The following is a 19,289-nucleotide window of genomic DNA, read 5'->3' on the forward strand; positions in this document are numbered from 1 at the left end:
TGAAATGATTGGTTCGCTTGGGCCCCCACAAAACAAGCTGGCAATTAATCTGTCCCTGCACAAACTGGCTCTACGGAGGCAAGATGTCATCCTCATCCTCCTCATCCACCGATTCCTCACCCTTTTCAGTGTGTACATCCTCATCCTCACAAAGTATTAACTCGTCCCCACTTGAATCCACCACCACAGGTCCCTCTGTACGTTCTGGAGGCTGGTCTCCCTGGAAGAGCTGATAATTCATTTTGATGAACATCATCTTCTCCACATTCTGTGGAAGCAACCTCCTACGCCTTTCGCTGACAAGGTTCCCGGCTGCACTAAACACTCTTTCGGAGTACACACTGGAGGGGGGGCAACTCAGGTAAAATAGAGCCAGTTTTTACAGGGGCCTCCAAATTGCCTCTTTTTCCTGCCAGTACAGGTATGGACTGTCTGACATGCCTACTTGGATGCTGTCACCGATGTAATCCTCCACCATTCTGTCAATGGTGACAGTATCATATGCAGTGACAGTAGACATGTCAGAAATTGTTGCCAGGTCCTTCAGTCCGGACCAGATGTCCAAACTTGGTCCTGCCTGCCCGGCATCACCGCCAGTGGGTTGCTTAGGATACCTAAGTTTTTTCCTGGCAGCCCCAGTTGCGGGAGAAAATGAAGAAGGAGCTGTTGACGTGTCACGTTCCACTTCAGCTGACAGTGTGTTCACCAGCAAGTCTTTGCACCTCTGCAGGCTTGTGTCGGCCGGAAAGAGAGACACCACATAGGCTTTAAACCTAGGATCGAGCACGGTGGCCAAAATGTAGTGGTCTGATTTCAACAGATTGACCACCCTGGAATCCTGGCAAAGCAAATGAAGGGCTTCATCCACAAGTCCCACATGCCGAGCGGAATCACTCCGTCTTAGCTCCTCCTTCACTTTCTCCAGCTGCTTCTGCAAAAGCCTGATGAGGGGAATGACCTGACTCAAGCTGGCAGTGTCTGAACTGACTTCACGTGTGACAAGTTCGAAGGGCTGGAGAACCTTGCACAACACGGAAATCATTCTCCACTGCGCTTGAGTCAGGTGCATACCCCCTCCTTTGCCTATGTCATAGGTGGATGTATAGGCTTGTATGGCCTTTTGCTGCTCCTCCATCCTCTGAAGCATATAGAGGGTTGAGTTCCACCGTGTCACAACCTCTTGCTTCAGGTGATGGCGGGGCAGGTTCAAGAGTGTTTGCTGGTGCTCCAGTCTTCGGCACGCAGTCGCTGAATGGCAAAAGTGGCCAGAAATTTTTCGGGGCACCCAAAGCGTCTCCTGCACGCCCCTGTCGCTTTTCAGAAAATTCTGCACCACCAAGTTTATTGTGTGAGCAAAACATGGGACGTGCTGGAATTTGCACAGATGTAATGCCCGCACAATATTGGTGGCGTTGTCAGATATCACAAATCCCCAGGAGAGTCTAAGTGGGGTAAGCCACTGGGCGATGATTTCCCTCAGTTTCTCTAAGAGGTTGTCGGCAGTGTGCCTCTTACTGAAACCAGTGATACACAGCGTAGCCTGCCTTGGAACGAGCTGGCGTTTCTGAGATGCTGCTACTGGTGACGCTGCTGCTGTTGCTGCGTAAGGTGATACATCTACCAGTCATATAGTCCTTAGTCTGCCCTGTTCCACTTGTCCACATGTCCGTGGTTAAGTGGACATTGTGTACAACGGCATTTTTCAGGACACTGAGGACACTTTTTCTGACGTTTCTGTTCAGTCTCGGTATCGCCTGCCTAGTGAAGTGGAATCTAGATGGGATTTGGAACCGGGGACACACTACCTCCATCAATTGTCTAAATCCCACTGCACTAATGGCGGATACCGGACGCACATCTAACACCAACATAGCAGTCAAGGCCTCAGTTATACGTTTTGCTTCAGGATGACTGCTGTCGTACTTCATCCTCCTCGCTAAGGACTGTTGGAGGGTCAATTGTTTAGTAAAAGTAGTGGTGTTCCTACTTCCTCTCTGGGATGATGAACGACTCCCAGCAGCAGCAACAGCAGCAGCAGTAGGCGTAGCAATGCAGGATCCTCCGGAGGAATCCCGGATAGGAGAGTCAGTCATGCCAGTGACATGGCCTGCAGGACTACTTCCGATCCTGACTAAGGAGGAAATTGACGAGGAGGGAGTTGACGGTGTGGTTTGCAGGCGCTTGGATACAACAGGACAACGGGATTTAGGTGTCCCTGGACTGCTTACGGTCTTAGCCAAAGTTTCTGAACTTGACAGTAACTTTTTATGAACGCGCTGCAGGTGCCGTATAAGGGAGGATGTTCCTAGGTGGTTGACGTCCCTACCCCTACTTATTTCACCTTTACATATGGTACATATGGCAAGACAGTTGTTGTCCGGATTTGGATAGAAATATTGCCAGACCAAAGAGGTGGAATGTTTGGTCTTCTGCCCAGGCATGACTGTGATGGGCTTTTTCATCCCACGGACAACAACTGTCTCCCCCGGAGCCTGATTTAAACAAACCACATCACCATCAGAATCCTCCTCGCCAACTTCCTCCTCAGCGCCAGCTACACCAGTATCCTCATCCTGTTGTACTTCAACAGTGACATCTTCAATTTGCATATCAGCAAGTGGACTGTGGGTGCTACTTTCAGCACTTGCAGGGGGCGTGCAAATGGTGGAAAGAGCCACCTCTTCCCGTCCAGTGCTGGGAAGGTCAGGCATCGCAACCACCACCACACTTGGACTCTCCTTGGAGATTTGTGATATCTTCTTAGAAAGCACAGTTCTTCGCTGTGCTTTTGCCAGCTTCACTCTTTTGATTTTTTTAGTGGGAGGAGGGCTTCCATCGTCATGTGAAGCTGAACCACTAGTCATGAACATACTAGGGATCGACCCAGGCCGTTCCTTGCCACTCCGTGTCGTAAATAGCATATTGGCAAGTTTACCTTTCTCTTCAGCTGATTTAAATGTTTTTTTCAAGGTCATTTTCCTGAACTTTGTCATTTGGGATTGTATGTGCCCTCTATTATGACATTGGGCATCGGCCTTGGCAGACGACGTTGATGGCATGTTATCGTCTATGTCATGACTAGTGGCAGCAGCTTCAGCACTAGGAGGAAGTGGTTCTTGATCTTTCTCTATTTTATTTTTATCGGAGAAAGTTTGGTCCTCCACTTATGTTATATCGATTTGATATATACGTGCGGCTAAACAAAGAAAATATTTTTTTATTTTTGCTGGAGAGTAGTGCACTTTGTGGGTTACACCAGCCTTTAAGAAATGAGCCAGCCGGCTCTTTACTTATGGGACACAGGCGCACGCTTGGAACTACTTTGTTGATGCATGTGCGGCTACTGCGCACACAATTCACAAACACAGAAATTAATTTTTTTTTTGGTTTGGACTGGAGTGTACTTTGGGGGTTACAGCACCCTTTAACGGTCAAGCCAGCCGGCCCTTTACTTATGACACAGGCGCACGCTTGGCACTACTTTGTTGATGCACGTGCGACTACTGCGCACACAATTCACAAACACAGAAAATATTTTTTTTTTGGTTTGGACTGGAGTGTACTTTGGGGGTTACAGCACCCTTTAACGGTCAAGCCAGCCGGCCCTTTACTTATGACACAGGCGCACGCTTGGCACTACTTTGTTGATGCACGTGCGGCTACTGCGCACACAATTCACAAACACAGAAAATAATTTTTTTTTTGGTTTGGACTGGAGTGTACTTTGTGGGTTACAGCACCCTTTAACGGTCAAGCCAGCCGGCCCTTTACTTATGACACAGGCGCACGCTTGGCACTACTTTGTTGATGCACGTGCGGCTACTGCGCACACAATTCACAAACACAGAAAATCATTTTTTTTTTGGTTTGGACTGGAGTGTACTTTGGGGGTTACAGCACCCTTTAACGGTCAAGCCAGCCGGCCCTTTACTTATGACACAGGCGCACGCTTGGCACTACTTTGTTGATGCACGTGCGGCTACTGCGCACACAATTCACAAACACAGAAAATAATTTTTTTTTTGGTTTGGACTGGAGTGTACTTTGGGGGTTACAGCACCCTTTAATGGTCAAGCCAGCCGGCCCTTTACTTATGACACAGGCGCACGCTTGGCACTACTTTGTTGATGCACGTGCGGCTACTGCGCACACAATTCACAAACACAGAAAATATTATATTTTTGGTTTGGACTGGAGTGTACTTTGGGGTTTACAGCACCCTTTAACGGTCAAGCCAGCCGGCCCTTTACTTATGACACAGGCGCACGCTTGGCACTACTTTGTTGATGCACGTGCGACTACTGCGCACACAATTCACAAACACAGAAAATATTTTTTTTTTGGTTTGGACTGGAGTGTACTTTGGGGGTTACAGCACCCTTTAACGGTCAAGCCAGCCGGCCCTTTACTTATGACACAGGCGCACGCTTGGCACTACTTTGTTGATGCACGTGCGGCTACTGCGCACACAATTCACAAACACAGAAAATAATTTTTTTTTGGTTTGGACTGGAGTGTACTTTGGGGGTTACAGCACCCTTTAACGGTCAAGCCAGCCGGCCCTTTACTTATGACACAGGCGCACGCTTGGCACTACTTTGTTGATGCACGTGCGGCTACTGCGCACACAATTCACAAACACAGAAAATCATTTTTTTTTTGGTTTGGACTGGAGTGTACTTTGGGGGTTACAGCACCCTTTAATGGTCAAGCCAGCCGGCCCTTTACTTATGACACAGGCGCACGCTTGGCACTACTTTGTTGATGCACGTGCGGCTACTGCGCACACAATTCACAAACACAGAAAATATTTTTTTTTTGGTTTGGACTGGAGTGTACTTTGGGGTTTACAGCACCCTTTAACGGTCAAGCCAGCCGGCCCTTTACTTATGACATAGGCGCACGCTTGGCACTACTTTGTTGATGCACGTGCGGCTACTGCGCACACAATTCACAAACACAGAAAATATTTTTTTTTTGGTTTGGACTGGAGTGTACTTTGGGGGTTACAGCACCCTTTAACGGTCAAGCCAGCCCTTTACTTATGACACAGGCGCACGCTTGGCACTACTTTGTTGATGCACGTGCAGCTACTGCGCACACAATTCACAAACACAGAAAATAATTTTTTTTTTGGCTTGGACTGGAGTGTACTTTGGGGGTTACAGCACCCTTTAACGGTCAAGCCAGCCGGCCCTATACTTATGACACAGGCGCACGCTTGGCACTACTTTGTTGATGCACGTGCGGCTACTGCGCACACAATTCACAAACACAGAAAATATTTTTTTTTTGCTTTGGACTGGAGTGTACTTTGGGGGTTACAGCACCCTTTAACGGTCAAGCCAGCCGGCCCTTTACTTATGACACAGACGCACGCTTGGCACTACTTTGTTGATGCACGTGCGGCTACTGCGCACACAATTCACAAACACAGAAAATAATTTTTTTTTTGGTTTGGACTGGAGTGTACTTTGGGGGTTACAGCACCCTTTAACGGTCAAGCCAGCCGGCCCTTTACTTATGACACAGGCGCACGCTTTGCACTACTTTGTTGATGCACGTGCTGCTACTGCGCACACAATTCACAAACACAGAAAATAATTTTTTTTTTGGTTTGGACTGGAGTGTACTTTGGGGGTTACAGCACCCTTTAACGGTCAAGCCAGCCGGCCCTTTACTTATGACACAGGCGCACGCTTGGCACTACTTTGTTGATGCACGTGCGGCTACTGCGCACACAATTCACAAACACAGAAAATAATTTTTTTTTTGGTTTGTACTGGAGTGTACTTTGGGGGTTACAGCACCCTTTAACGGTCAAGCCAGCCGGCCCTTTACTTATGACACAGGCGCACGCTTGGCACTACTTTGTTGATGCACGTGCGGCTACTGCGCACACAATTCACAAACACAGAAAATAATTTTTTTTTTGGTTTGGACTGGAGTGTACTTTGGGGGTTACAGCACCCTTTAACGGTTAAGCCAGCCGGCCCTTTACTTATGACACAGGCGCACGCTTGGCACTAATTTGTTGATGCACGTGCAGCTACTGCGCACACAATTCACAAACACAGAAAATAATTTTTTTTCTGGTTTGGACTGGAGTGTACTTTGGGGGTTACAGCACCCTTTAATGGTCAAGCCAGCCGGCCCTTTACTTATGACACAGGCGCACGCTTGGCACTACTTTGTTGATGCACGTGCGGCTACTGCGCACACAATTCACAAACACAGAAAATAATTTTTTTTTTGGTTTGGACTGGAGTGTACTTTGGGGGTTACAGCACCCTTTAACGGTCAAGCCAGCCGGCCCTTTACTTATGACATAGGCGCACGCTTGGCACTACTTTGTTGATGCACGTGCGGCTACTGCGCACACAATTCACAAACACAGAAAATATATTATTTTTTTAGCACTTGGGGGAGCACCCCTGATGGACAGAGCACCCCCTGGACAACACTACAGCACCCCTTTAGGACTGTGACACTGCACAGGACTTTGGAGTGGACACATCCCCTATGGAGAACTGACTGCACAACACAGTCCAGCCAGCCCCTATGGACTTTGAAGTAGTGGACACAGCCCCTATTAACAACAGCAGCACAGCACAACACAGCCAGCCCCTATGGACTTTGAAGTAGTGGACAACAGCAGCACTACACTACACTACACTACACAGCCCAGCCAGCCCTAACTCCCACCCTCCCTCTTCACTGTCCACAGCCGAGTGAGAAAATGGCGCCGACGCGGGTACCTTATATAGGATCCAAAACCCGCGAGACTCGGAAGGCGGGATGATGACGTTTTGCCTCGATTTCAGATCCGAGTCAGGCGGGAAAAGTCGAGCCTGACTCGGATCGGACTCGGATCGGGGGGGCTCGGGGGGGGGTTCGGATTTCAGAAATCCGAACCCGCTCACCCCTAATATATATATATATATATATATATATATATATGTGGTCACTGACAAGCAGTGTATACAATGTTGTGACCCTGTTTTATAGCAACATAACAGGGTGTGAGGAACAATGAGGGTAAAAAAGTTTCCACAGTGGATACAGAACTGAACAATGGTGACCTCTGGTCTGAGGTTTAAACAGTTCCTGTAGTATAGGAGAATGTGACTGAATCTTCACAGAGCAGCTGGGCATCTGTGTTCCTTAGAGTTTCTGTGTATGTGCCGTGGTAAGTATAGTCTCCAGGTGGACGAATGGTGGTCGCTACCCTGAGGGTAGAGCAAAGTTTAAACAGTACCTTAATAGTGGGCAGTAAGCGGCATCCCCCTTATCGGCTGTGCATTCTACCTGGTCCTGTGCTGCTGCTTGGGCTGCAAGACATGCGGTGGTGGATGGCAGTGTCGCCAATCAGGTGTGTAGGTGCCATCTAGTGCAGAGTTTCAGCGGGTTCACTTCTCATGCGGAGATGCTGCCGGCGGCTCTCTTTGTGGGGATCACTGTCAGGGCTTCGATTCGGTGGGAGTGTCCACTTTTCGGGTGGTGCTCGCCGCGGCTGTCTCTAGTGCAGGACTGTACCGCAGGGCACACACCTTTTGCTTGGGCTCTGCTAGACTCGCTACACATATCTGGTGTCTTCCGGGTCTTGGTCACATGACGCAATACCCGTCATTATTTATTTATTTTTTTCCGAAGGAGGGGGTCTGGCCACACCTCCCCAGTTGGCCACTGCCCCTCCCTGTACCTGGGCCCGGCAGAGCTGTCGGCAGCCCTGGGTAGGAGAATCAATGGACACTAAAGCTTAATGTAGTTAGGGGAGAGTTACAATGAGTAGGGGATGAGACAGGCTCCCAGCACCCATCTCCATGTTTGCCTTCCCAGCCATTGACCTCACTGCACATCACTGGTAAGAGGAGGAGGAGGAGGGAGCATTGGATCAGGGCCAACGCCAGGGCCCCCCAGCAAGCCCTAGCCCGAGTAATTAGTACCTGCTCTCCTTCTCCTCTCGGCACCACTGACTTTTAATGGGGAACGGGTAGTGCACAGTTCTTTCTATCTAGCAGCACCAGACGCTTATAAAATATCAGGTAACTCATTGTATTAATATATGTCTCAGTCTGATCTAATTACAATATAAACCTAATTACATGGTGTAGAATTTACTTTGTGGGCACTGACCACCAGATATTTTTTGCTGTTATTTTGCTAAATATCTTATTGGCAGCACCCACAGGGCCTGATTCAGAGATGGACGTTAATGCAATTTTCACGCAGATTGAGCGATTGTTTGCCTTGTGCATGTGTATAAAAACTGTTTGCAGTCAAAGCTACAAATATCCCAGCGCTCAATACAAAAGTTGTTTGATTGTAATCAGTGCCAGCCGCAAGTAATACAGGTTTGGTCAAAAACCTAGAGACAAGAGTCTCCACAAAAACGAAGGAAAGTGTAAAATTGTTTTACTGCGCTATGCACTGTTGAATTCTCAAATCGAAAAACTCTATATAGGGTTTGCTGTCTGTTGAATTAAACAGGAGGCTTAAATAAAATAAATTTGATGCTTTAATACAATGTGATCCACAGGTAAACACTAATACTTGCAATCAAATATACATAAATGGAATCAAACAGGAAATATCGATAGGACGGACACTAGTGGGATCACAGACATCCAGGGGTGATATACTCCAATTGTCAATACCCACCTATTTATCCTCCAGCGTGACTGCATTTCACACTGGGACGCCAGTAGTGATTGCAATCCAAGCAGTGCAAGTGAGCTGCCTCACCATTGGAAACAAATTGCTACATTTGTAGCCACATTGGTGTAGGAGTGGAACTTTAGAACGTTGTGCTGTAGAAACCTCAGTGATACAGTTACACTCTCTTAGCAATGCACTTAAGCTAGAGAGTTATTTGATCTTTTGCAATTATATGATCGATATTTCCTGAATTCAACAGTGCATAGCGCAGTAAAACAATTTTACACTTTCCTTTGTGCATGTGTATGCATCGCAGTGCATGTGCGCAAAGTCAGCATTGCGATCGCACTGCGGTAACGCAGACCATGGAGACCCATCGCAGAGTGATTGACAGGAAGCGAGCATTTGGGGGTGTTGCCAGGGGGTGGTCGGCAAAACACAGACATGCCAGGCCGATTGAAAGCTGTTACATGGGCGTGCACAAATTAGCCACTGCAATTGCATACGCAGCATGAGAGCCCCCCGCGTATCAGTAGTGTTGACGAGTCTGCAGCTGGTCAGAGCAGCCGCAAGGGCAAGATGGCCGCTGGATGTCCTTCGGTGTTACCTATGTTTATGCCAATGAGCCATGGCATATGCAGTTAAGAATGCAGCACTGGGCGTCCCTATGCATGGGTGATCTTTTGAACCATTAGCATATTTTCACTGCTGCGTTCTGTACGAAATCGCAGCTGTGAACGCATTAGCGTCCATCTCTGAATCAGGCCCACAATCTGCATTGCATGGAAGTAGGTCTGTTGTCAATGGAGCTCTACTGCCATCTAGTGGATGCTTAAGATTTAACAGAGATGTGTTCTACAGACTTAAGCCGGGTAGACAACCTGCATACCTGGTCGACAGAAGATGCGACGGACGACATATTGTGCAGTCCGTACACACCACATGGCCTGGAGAAAGAACGCATGATATGTCATTCCCCTGCTGCATCCAAATGCATGGGGTCGTTAGCAGGACCGTAACCAGGGTAGTGCAACCTGTGCCATGACACAGGGCACCACAGGGCAGGGGGGCGCTTTTTGGGTCTGTCAATTTTCCTGTTTATTATCATGCTCACTTGTAGCTTCCTCTTCTTTTATCCCCAGCATCTCCTGGCTGCCCCATGTGTACCCCTATCTCTTCCCTGGCCCTTCCCCATGAAGCCATGGCCCTTTTTCAGGTGCACTATCTTATGTCCCTATTTAAAAAATGGGGGGGCGCCAATGCTCTCTATGTCACAGGGCACCAAAATGTCTAGTTACAGCTTTGGTCGTCAGTCACATCAGAAGATAATATCAAGGAATTTGGAACAGGAAAATCGCCGCACAGACAAAGTATATGAATTAAATATCAGTCAATCTATGACCACTACTCCTTTGGTATAGTTCTTATTCTAGAAAAAGAGAATATTCTGAGGTAGTGGTGGTGCTCACTAGAGTTATAAACAATGATGAGAAAAAAAGGGGAAAGGAAAGAACTCTGGACCCGATTCAGACCCGCTCGCTAGGAAGCGTTCGCACGCAGACTGCTGATGTTTGCATTGTGCGCATGTGTACACATCGCAGTGCGCATGCACGAACCTGATTCAGAGATGTACAGTATTGGAGCTGCGACTGTGGCTTTTTGCGAGTTGCAGCGGCGATAGCATGCAAATACTAGTTTGTACCAGACTGTGCAAGCCCTGAGATGCCCACTTTCAATGCCTGTGGATGCTGCAACTCTGTCTGCATTCTGAACACCTCACCATTATCACATCATGGCGTTCATGATAGATAGTTGCACCTTCTATGGCAAGTGCAGTGTCTCCTCCTGAACTCCATCTGAACATGGCATCTGTGGCTGCGGCTCTGTTTCTAGGAATGCAGCAGCTTTCACTGACACACCTGCGACACTCCCATAACACACCCATGATAAGGCCTATTTTTGCATACACTTCAAGCCACCTCTCAATCACCACCCAGGAACGCTCATGGTTTTGCTTTGCTGTTTCTAATGCCAGCAGTCCCGTATGCAAAATTGCATTTGTGCATACACTCAGGGTAACGCATGCGCCTTAGGGGTTTTTAGAATATCATGCGCAGTAGCAAATAATCACTTAACATCGGCATTGCGTGCACCTCTGAATCAGGCCCTAAGTGTGCACATTGAATGTTGCTGTCATGCACAGAATAGTTGCATGTACTATGGTGAATGAACAAAATAGAGATAACTGATTAACTTGACATTGGGCCTGATTCAGAGTCGTACACAAACCTGATAGTTTGCATACAACTCTGATGGTGGCCAATCGAGGGCGGAGCGGCATCAGGCAGCTTCCCAGAAAATGGGGGCGTGTCGGCACTGTTTTCTGGGCATGCTAAAACCAGTGGCTGCGCCCTTGTACACAGCTCCACTGGCTTCAGCTGCATGAACACACCGGTCATCTTGAGTAATCTCGAAGGTAACTCAGATGATGAATGGTCACACCGAGTGATCCAATGCTGCATCCTCAGAGTGTGCAACTGTAGATAGTAGCTACACTCTTATTGTTCGGTGACACTGCCGGCCAAACCACAGTTTTGTTGTCCATAAAGGGGTGCTTTGTTGTCCATAAAGGGGTGCTGTGCTGTTCATCAAGGGGCTGCTGCCTCGTCCAGGGGTGCTTTTCCCCAGTGTAAAAAAATAAAAGTGAAATAAAATTATCATTCCCCAAAAAATTTAAAAAAAGATTTTTTGATTTTTTTTTTTGTGTGTGTGTGTTAGCAACTTAGCTGCGCTATTATTGTTTGGTGACACTGCCGGCTATTCTTCACCCATGCTCTCCCCTCCTCCCTCACAAATTTGATTCGGAATAAAAAAATTCAACTAAATTTACTACAAATCAAACCTTCCTATCCATGACTTCAACTACATACATACTCCATCTTCCTCAGGCCTCTTGATTAATGAAAACATATGTTTCCTTATGTGCCATGTTGTTAGTTGAACTGCCACATTTTTGTGCCGCCCACTGCTGCCGCTTAGCTTAGTCTGCCAGCTAGCTTGGTGCAAATTTTGGGCCTAAACCGGATGAAAACAATATTGTGAGTTGTGAGGTGGTCAAAATTGACTGGAAATGAGTGGAAATTAATGTTATTGAGGTTAATAATACTGTGGGAACAAAAAAAAAGCCAAAATTATGTGATTTTAGCAGTTTTTATAATTTTTTTAAACAGAAATACAAATACAAAACCAAAACCAAAACACGCATGGGCGGTTTTGGCAAAACCAAATTGAGATCCAAAACACAAAGGAGATGCAGATCCAAAATCAAAACATGGGGGTCGGCACACATCCATAGTAATTATGAATGTGACTTCCTAAACAACATAGGATCTGGCATGAGAGTGTTGACCAATACTCGTACATGTATGTAGTATATGTATGTAGTTCGAATATCTACTGGCCCTTTCTAACAACCAGTCACACTGAATAATCATATATGAATATTTGTAAACATATTTTGGAGATGCTAATTAAGAATATACATTTATACTCATACTTACCGACATTCTAAATCTCCTCCCCGGGAGAAGCCCAGGAGAGGAGATTCTGTGAAATCTTTGGGGGGGGAAGGCCGGACTGTATACGTCATTAGGCCCCGCTCCACTGCAAAAAAAAAGGCAGGGATTAGCGGGTCCGCGAGTGAAGGGGCAGGGCTAAATTACGCAATTCTCATCATTTTAGCCCCGCCCCCTACTTGTGGACCCGAAAATTCCATGTAAAATCTCCCCATCCTGCCCACTTCACTAGGAAGTGGGCGGGATGCGCGATATATGCCTACTTTTCCAGGGGTGTGGGAGGTTACCCGAAAAATCGGGAGCCTCCCGCTACTTCTGGGAGAGAAGGCATGTATGTTTATACTTGGCAGCACAGACTGTCTAATGGTTAACATTACTGCCTCACAGCACCGAGATTTAACTGTGTAGAGTTTGTATATTCTCCCTGTGATTTCCTCCATACACTCCAGTTTCCTCCTATACTCCAAAAATATACAGGTAGGTTACTTGGCTCCCAATAAAATGAACCCTAGTGTGTAAGTATGTGCGTATACATGTGGTAGGGAATACAGATTGTAAGCTCTAATGGGGCACAGACTGATGTGAATGGACAAATATTCTCTGTAAAGCGCTGCGGAATATGTGTGCACTATACAAATACCTGGTAATAAATAAATAAAGATACTCGTGGAAAAACTCCAATCCTGTAAATCTCACATTTGTGGGGCACAGTTAGTGTGTTTCAGTTGTGTATCCATTCAAGCACTTTGCCCAACATTTATATATATACAGAAGGGGTTTAAATATTTTCACAGTTTTACCTGCAATTAAGTAACAATTATGTGATATACACATTTTTTGAAGAAAAAGTCTTTTACTTTATTTACAGAGTTTCTATAAAGGGTTATTAATTAAAAGTTGTTTTAATATTCATTGTTGATAGATTTTTTTCTTCATTATTAAGAGTGCACCAAAAAGTTTTTTCGTCTGTTTTGCCTCTGTGCAAATTGTGAATGTTTGTGTACTACAAATCCTTTGGCAGCACCACCAACACAGTGCCATCTTATAATTATCCATAGACAGACCTTGACGTTGGGTCAAACTTCAAAGCGATTTTCTTATATACTGTTTTTTCTAGTGCTGACTCTTTTTCCTCTAGCCTCGCAATGCCTGCCATATAATGCAGAGTGTTACAGTGCCCACCATATAATGCAGAGAGCAACACAGTGAGCGCCATATAATGCAAAGACCATCAGTGACGCACATATAACACAGATAATATGAATATATCCCCCAAACACAAACATACACACAACATTCCTACACCATCCCTACCACAGACAGTATAAAATAAAAACCCAGAAAAAAACACACCCTTCCACATTGACACTTACCTCTCCAGAAGGAGGATCTGTCTAGTCTAGACTAGAGATGAGCGGGTCCGGTTCTCCGAGAACCAGACCCACCCGAATTTCCAGTTCCGAGGCGAGATCCGAGTCTGGCTCGGGTTTTCCCGCCTGACTCGGATCTCAAAGTGAGGCAAAACGTCATCATCCCGCTGTGACGGATTCTCGCGGGTTTTGGACTGTATAAAAGTCCTTCCACCACTGTGAGCGGCGCCATTTGCTTGCTGAGTCCCAAGCTGTCAGGACTGTGCTTCATCCACGAGGGGCTGCTGTGCCCATCCATGGGCTGCTGTGTCCATCCAGGGTAGGGGCTGCTGTGTCCATACAGGGCAGGGGCTGCTGTGTCCATCCAGGGCAGGGGCTGCTGTGTCCATCCAGGGGCAGGGGCTGCTGTGTCCATCCAGGGGCAGGGGCTGCTATGTCCATCCAGGGGCAGGAGCTGCTGTGTCCATCCAGGGCACGGGCTGCTGTGTCCATCCAGGGGTTTCTGTGTCCATCCAGGGCAGGGGCTGCAGGGGTGTTTTCTTAAAAAATGTTGTCACACTGTTTGTGGAAACGCAGTGTATTCGTAAAAAATATTGTCACACTGTAAGTGGTAGCGCAGTGTGTTATTCTTTTCTTATTCAAAAAAAAATCTTATGACACTAAGTGGAAACTTTACAATTTTATAATTTAATAACACAAAGTTAGCAATAAAAACATGCAACTTTTCACTTCTTTCCTCAATCATGAATAAATGATTAGTCTAAATGCCGACTACAAGATCACAACAAAGTGCTAAATAACATGCATAATATATTAAACATAATGACATCACAAACGCCTCAGCTGAGATTCACATAAACATATTTTCAAATGGTGAAAATAGAGGATATGGTTTAAAAAATGGAATAAAGCACATAAAACTGCATTCTCTGATTATAGTGTCCCTTCTCCCTACCCATGGCCCCTCTGAATTTCAGCGAGTCAGAGGGGCAACTCCATGCAACTGTATTCCAGAGTGCAGCTGCTCCTCCTGTATCCCAGGTCAGAAGATGTGTAGGGTGTGTGATGATATGGACTAAAATGGAGCTCACATCCACTAAAGTGGACAATGAATCCCTAATCTAACATGGAGTGCAGCTGTAATTTATACACAACACAGGATGGGATGATGACATAGGCTTGGGTGCTGGTATAATCTGGGGTGATGTATACATCATCTTCTTCGCACAATATTAATTTGTTCCCGCTGGAATCCACCATTACAGGTGCCTCTGTAATTTTTGCACGTAATTGACGGTAAAGGTCTTTCTCGTAGAATTTGTAGCTCATTTTGATGAACATCATCTTTTCCACATTTTGGGGAAGTAGGCTCATAGGCCGATCACTGACAAGGTTCCCAGCTGTGCTGAAAACTCTTTCTGAGTGCACACTGGAGGGTGGGCAGCTCAAGTAAATCAAAGCAAGTTTGTGCAAGGGCCTCCAAATTACCTTTTTTTCCTGCCAGTAGTCAAACGAACTGTCTGACATGCCTATTTGGATGCTATCATTAAAATCTTTTAAATAGTCCCCAACCATTCTTTGAATGGTGACCGTATCAAATGAAGTCATGGTAAAGGTGTCATTAATTGTAGGCAATTCTGAGCCGACCAGATGTCAATACTTGGTTGTGTTGACTCAACTGCATCACCAGTGGGTAATTTGAAAGTTTAGTTTTTTCTCAGCAGATGCACTTGCTGAAGAAACTGAAGGAGAAGCCATTGCTGCATCACGTGCCACTTGAGCTGACAATTTGCTTATCAACAGCTCTTTACATCTCTTCAGATCTGGGAAGAAGAAACAACGTCTTTATCCCTCCTGGGATGAAAATCCATTCCCAGCAGCAGGCATGGCACTCAAGGATTCTCAAGAAAGACATAACGTAAGACTTAAACCTTAAATCTGAAATCTTGCATGTGCTCTGTTCCGCTTGTCCATCTGTGCTGGTTAAGTGGACAGTGGGTACAACTGCAGTTTGAAGGCCACTAACTAACTATGTTTTTTTTAATGTCCCTGTACAGGTTGGGAAACAGTTTCAAGTGGAATCTTTACAAAGGATTGTTTAACAGTCAATTGTTTTGGGAAAGCACTTTTCCAGGTCCCCTTCAGGGCCGTTGAGAGTGCTGCGGGGCCCCGGTAAAGAGGGGGCATGGCCTAATTGCGGGAGGCGAGGCCACGCCCCCTCGAATAAAAAAGTTTAAAAAAGTATACATTTGGAGCGCCACGTAGCGGTGCTGCACGCCGGGGAGGGGGGTGCTGCGAGCCCCTCAGCCCAGCGCAAAGCCAGGGGGGGCGCGATCAGTGTGATCGCTCCCCCCTCAGGCATAGGAGATTGCTCGCGGCTGCTAAGCAGCAGCCACAGCAATCTCCCACTGCATCTCAGCACACGTTGTGTGCTGGGAGATAGTGAGGAGGGAGGGGGGGCGGCACCGGACCCGGGCCCCCGCCGGGCCCCTCTGGAAGCCCGGGCCCGGGTAAATTGTACCCGCTTCCCCCCCCTCTCGGCGCCCTTGGTCCCCTTCTGGGATGAAAATCCACTCCACTCCAGCAGAAGCAGGCACAGGATTCTCAAGAAAGATACAATGTAAGACCTTAAATCTGAAATCTTGCATTTGCTCTGTTCCACTTGTCCATCTGTGCTGGTTAAGTGGACAGTGGGTACAACAGCAGTTTGGAGGCCATTACATAACTATGTTTTTTTAATGTCCCTGTACAGGTTGGGAAATGCTTTTCAAGTGGAATTTTTGCAAATGATTATAAAACAGTCAATTGTTTTGGAAAGCACTACTAAAAGTCTTCCTGGTCCCCTTCTGGGATGAAAATCCACTCCCAGCAGCAGCAGTAGGCATGGCATTCAAGGATTCTTCTGGGGCAAGGACTGATGTGAATAAGTAAAATATTTTTTGTAAATGCCTCCCCTCCCCTTCTCCCTCATAAATTTACTTTGGAATAAAAAAATAAAAATAAATTTACTACCAAATCAACCCTTCCTGTCCCTGCCTTCAACTACATACATACTCCAACTCCCTCAGTCCTCTCTTGAATAATAAAAACATTTGTTTCCTGATGTGCCATGTTGGAAGTTGAACTGCCATGTGTTTGTGCCGCCCACTGCTGCTGCTTAGCTAGTCAGCCAGCTAGCTTGGTGCAAATTTTGGGCCTAAACTGGATGAAAACAATATTGTGAGCTGTGAGGTGGTCAAAATTGACTGGAAACGAGTGGAAATAAATGTTATTGGGGTTAATAATACTGTAGGAACAAAAACAGGCCCAAATTATGTGATTTTAGCTGTTTTTATGATTTTTTTTAGAAAGAATATAGGACCTCATTCAGAGTCGGTCGAAGCGGCCGCACGGTCATACGGAAAAGGAGCCAGACATGCAAATGATTCCCTCGCAAGTTGCGTCGCTAAGTTCGGATCGGTAGCTGGCCGACCAAGGGGAGGAAGCGGCCGGAATTAAAAAAAATACGCCCCCTTCTCGTACGCATTGCACGTGATCTCCGGGCATATAAGGATTAATCGAGACCATCGGGAACCATCGGAACTGGTCGTAGAGCTTAAGGTTGACCATACCCTCTCTTAAGCTCTACGACCATGTCAGTGTAAAAACCTCCCATGTCACATGTGCCATGATGCTACTTTGTTAATTATGCACTCCCATAAACCTTATGCACTCCCATAAAATGCCGTTCGCATAATTAGGCACGCCTCCGTTTTCAAGCACCTTCCCCTTTTACCACCCACAAAAGCCTCATTCTGTCACTCAAACTACTGACCTGGCTGTGTTCAAGAAGAGAGAAATTTCTGATCGTAGCGGCTAGTTTGCGCACGCGCATTGCGAACTTTACGTATGTGCAGTATAGCGAACATCGGTGGCGTACGACCGTGCGGCCGCTTCGACCGACTCTGAATGAGGTCCATAGATCTAAAACCCAAAAAACAAAACATGCAAGGGCAGTTTTGGCAAAACCAATCCAGATCCCAAAAGAAGAGGAGATACAGATCCAAAACCAAAACACGGGGGTCATCGCACATCTCTAGTCTAGACTAGGGATGGACATCGGAAGTCGATGTTTATCAACCATCAATGTTCTTGATTCGATGGAAGTGCTTTTCCCAAAGAATTGCAGGTATTCAATGGCTGTCAGCCATCGGATGCACTTTCTTATGCCCATCCGATGCCTGGCTGCTTCTGTGCAGCTGCTGACACCTGGAAGTGGTGTCTGCAGTTTAGCTAATGAACGCTTGTGCAAAGCTCTGTAAGCTTCTGCGCATGTGCACACTAAAACTATTGGTGGTTATGCCATCTAATGATTGTGATGTGATGGTAGGGCTGGCTTCCCCAGCTACCCTGTTCCCCCACTGGCAGTCCATCACCAGGTGCCCTTGACCCCATTTTATGTTTTATATTGTGTTCTCCTCCATTCTCATAGTTGCCTACTTTTGAAAAAGCATTTCAGGGAGATTCTGAAAGCAGCACCTATGAGCATGGCGGTAAGGTGGACGTGTACTGCTACATCTGAGAGGCGTGTCATAAACCTGACTTACATCCAAATGTAAATGAGCCCCAAAGCAGTTAGTAAGATCTACTTGTTGATGAAATACACTGATACTTTTCAGAAAATGCATGTAACCATAGGGATCATTGGCCCTCATTCAGAGCCGTACGCTCTGAGCAGAGCGCACGCTCTGAACGAGGGCCGCCCTCCATAAAAATGGAGCGTCCTCCTGGATGCTCGTATAGCTGTGGGTCACCACCCACAGCCGCTCGCGAGTGGGTCTGAATCAGGGCCATTGTGCCTTATAGACAATGCAAGGAAATTATATTAATGATCCCATTTGAATGTATATACTGTATATCTGTTTTTTTACATAACAGCTACATAATGGGGTAAGGTGCAATCAGGGAGATTGCTAGACTCTTCAGGGAGTCAGGGAGATTACTACTATTTCAGAGAGACTCCCTGACAATGAGGGAGAGTTGGCAAGTATGTCCCTTCTGTATGTTTTATATAGCGCTCTCCTCCCCACCTGTATGTTTTATACTTTGCTCTGTTTTTACCCAACTGTGTGTTTTATATTGTACTCCCCCATCTATGCTTTATATTGTACTCAATATGTTTTATATTGTCTCCCCCATTTCTATGTTTTATATCGGGCTCTCCCCCATCCATGCAGGCAGCGGCGTCACTAGGGGTTGCGGGGGGTGCGGCCCGCACCTGGTGTCACCCTTCAAGGGGGTGACACCAAGAAGAGCAGCATGTCACACCCGTGGGCCACACACCCCAGGCACCACCGCCGACCATGCTGCTGGAGACACACACTAACTGTGCAGGATGGGATCCGCCGCGTGATGTCCGTCCTGCTGGTCCTCTGGTCTGCCCGCCGCCGCCGGGGTGAGCTGCACCGCGGCCGGCGTCCAGAGCCACACACAGGCACAGAGGATCTCTCTGTGCCTGTGTGTGCTTCTGGACGCCGGCCGCGATGACGTCATCGCACACACCGGCTCCGCTTGTCCTTCTGGGAGCCGCTCAGCCTGCTGGAGAAGGAGGAGGGACTACGGACCTGAGCGCGCTGCGTGTCAAGAAAAGAAGAACTTGGAAGCCAGCCAGGAGTCAAGTGCACAGTGCACACCCCACCCGGACACA

The sequence above is a fragment of the Taudactylus pleione genome, unplaced genomic scaffold, assembly GCF_031769625.1.
Source record: "Taudactylus pleione unplaced genomic scaffold, aTauple2 ptg000256l, whole genome shotgun sequence".
NCBI classification, from domain to species: domain Eukaryota; kingdom Metazoa; phylum Chordata; class Amphibia; order Anura; family Myobatrachidae; genus Taudactylus; species Taudactylus pleione.